This window comes from Condylura cristata, unplaced genomic scaffold, assembly GCF_000260355.1.
Source record: "Condylura cristata isolate star-nosed mole 26May11 unplaced genomic scaffold, ConCri1.0 scaffold00024, whole genome shotgun sequence".
Classification (NCBI taxonomy): domain Eukaryota; kingdom Metazoa; phylum Chordata; class Mammalia; order Eulipotyphla; family Talpidae; genus Condylura; species Condylura cristata.
Window position 1 is genome coordinate 10,659,034 of NW_004567125.1, and position 3,115 is coordinate 10,662,148.

A 3,115-nucleotide genomic window follows, 5' to 3' on the forward strand; every position below is an offset into this window, starting at 1 on the left:
TTTGTGTTAAAATATTGGCACTTCTTTCTTCCCTATGCCCTACATTTTAACAGAGCCATGTACAAAGTCCTAAGTGTTGCTTTCCTTATTATCTCTCTCTCTCTCAGAAAAGTTGGACACTTCTATCTTCTTTTAATCTTAGAACACTGTTCTGTACAGTAAACGATGAATAGTCTAGCATTTTCCTCCTTATCCTTCAGTTCCTGTTTAAAGCCACCTCAGGCAAACTATTCTCTTGCTAAGCCCATCCCCCTCCACCCAGCATTCTCAGTCACTACATGGCGGTGAGCATCAGTGGCTGGGTGCGGACACCAGGTCCGCACATGGACAATGCTGGCCAAGTCCTTTCATATCCCTGAAGACATCAATCTCAGGGCTTCCCTGGTGGCTCAGGAGTTAAAGGCACAGCACTCTCAAGCTACCATTAGACACTGCAGCCTGAGTTTGATCCTTGTCAGGGAGCAGACCCACATGGCTCAGAAGACCTCTCCTATCTCACCCTCTGCTCCCTTCAGCAGTGTATTTCAGTAGATCCTCCTATTCTGCTCCCCACTTTGTCTCTGGTGGACCCTCTCAACCCCCTTGCACCTGTGGCCTAGAACCCAGTTCTTGTCTGCATGAATAAATTAAATTACTCTTAAAAAAAAAAAGACCCCAACTTCATCATCTGAAAAAAGTCTAACTACCTACTTCCTACCTTTTGTTACTTGTGACAGTTAAATCAAGAGAAATCCATAGACATCTATACAAATGCTCCCACCAGTCTCCATCATCTGCCCTGGGTACAGTCCTGTCAGTCCTAATCTCGCTCTATTTCCTGGGTTCCTAAACCACACCCTTCTCGCTGACACCATCTACTCAGTTAGAAGCTCACACAAATCTGAGGTTCTGCTCTGTTCTTACTGTACTGAGAAAGAGTCAGAAATTGGGGTTGCCCCTGATAGTCCCAAAGTCTGATACCTACTGCTGTTACAGGAAGCCCCCATGACCCTCCTCGTGGGGAAATAGGAAGGCTGGCTTCCCTTTCCTTTGAACTCCAGCTCCTAAGGAGAGAGAGGCAGTTCTCAGATGGAATTCCTGGCCTGATGCCCAAAGTTCCTGGGACTAGTCCCCACTCATGGCCTAAAAGATACCATAATGCTGTAGAGAGATAAGCACCTCAAAGGGCACCTCAAAGGCAAATATGGTGCTGTGTAGAATGTCTAGAAGGATGTTAACTAGTGAATAGGCATGAGACAAAAACTTAACTCTCATGATTCATGTTTCTGTACTGTTTGAATTTTAACTATAGTCAGGTGTCACCTAACGATGTTTCAGTTGGTGACATGCCACGTCTATGGTGGTCCCGGCAGGCTGTACCATCGAGGTTTGTGTATTACACGGCATCAATGACATGCCACAAAGATAGAATCACGCAGCTCGTTGCTCAGAACCTGTCCTTAAGCAAAGCATGACTGTATTTTTTTAATGACTATATTTTTTTAAAGATTTTTATTTATTTACGCATACAGAACTGGGGTACAGGTCAAAGGTGCAGGAGCGGTGCGAGGATTCACCAAAGGCAGAGTGGGGAGCAGAACAGGCAGATAGACGAAGTACACTGCTGAGGGGAGCAGCGGGCGGGTCAGGAGCTGCTGCGCTATGTGGGTCACCTTACTGGCTGGGAATCAAACTTATGCTGAAGTGGCTGCAGCTAGCTTCATAATGCTGTGCTTTAACCCGTTGTGCCACCAGGGAGGACCATGACTGTATTTTTAAAGACCAGGATGTATCTATTGGAATTGTATGCCCTACTGTGTGTCCCTCAGAGTCGACCAACCCAAGGCAATGGCGGCTGGGGTTAGGACAGGCCACTCATGAGGTTGCCTATGATAATGGAGCTGAGACTTTTGTAAAAGCATTTACTGAATGCTTAGATATTATGTTAAGGGCCTGATGTACTATCACAAATTGTCCCCATAACTACTCTGCAGAGTAAGTATAGCAGCTCAATTAGCTATTCAGTTTTATAGATGAAGAAGGTAGGACTTGATCAAAGACTTCTCTACTTGCAGACCTATTCTGTTAGCCACTCTCTTATGCTGTGTTACCTCCCCACTTACCTGAATCCTCACCTTCTGCACACACGCACACACTCACAGGCGCATACACACATACACACAGGTCAATCAATGCATACGCACAAGCAATGGGCACATGTAGCTCCATGCATATGTACGCACAGGTAACTCTACACGGGTACATGCATGTCCTGGTACATGTGGTCACACACTCACGGGCACATGAACACAAGCATGTAAACACATATTAACCCTCCACCTCCAAATAATGGTTAAGGCAGATTCTACATAACTGGGGAGCCCCTCAAACACCTAGACACTCTTTCATGGGTGTAAAAACAGCCACCCCTCTGACTTCTCCTTCTGGAGTATAAGGAGAGTTCAAACAAGATGCCAAGCAGGCCTGGACAAAGGATGAAGGGTACACCTCCTGCCACAGGTCAGCAGACGCTGCTGTTTGAAGAGGGCCTTTGGGTTGAAGTCCTGTCTCAGTGTCCCCTCTTCAGACTTCTGACCCTTGTTCTGGTTACCCCCACTCACTGTGTGACCTTTACCTCCTTTGAACCCATATTGAATCATTTATAAAATGGAGGTTGGTATATATGTGGTCACTAACTTTCTATGACCTTAGACTCTTCTGTTCTAAAACTGAATATCCTCCTGGAAGAGGACGCCAAGATCACCACCTGAGCACCCTGGCAACTATCCTGCCTCCTGCAGCATCACCTGTGGGACAGGCATCCGGGTCACAACTGCTTTTGAGTCCTGTGGTGTATCTGATGGTAAGCCATGCCCCTTCTCTCTTCTTTGGTCCCTGCAGGTCCCCCAGAAGATTCAGTCAATAGTGTAACTACCTCCCTCATAACTAACCCTGGCATGCATCTCCTACCATAGTCCATAAAAACCAGCACAATGTCTGGAGTTTCCTCAAACTGCTAAACATGGAGCTTCCCTATGACCCAGCAACCCCACTCCTAGGTATCTACCCAAAAGACACAAAAACACTAATTGAAAAAGATAACTGCACCCCCATGTTTATTGCTGCTTTATTTACA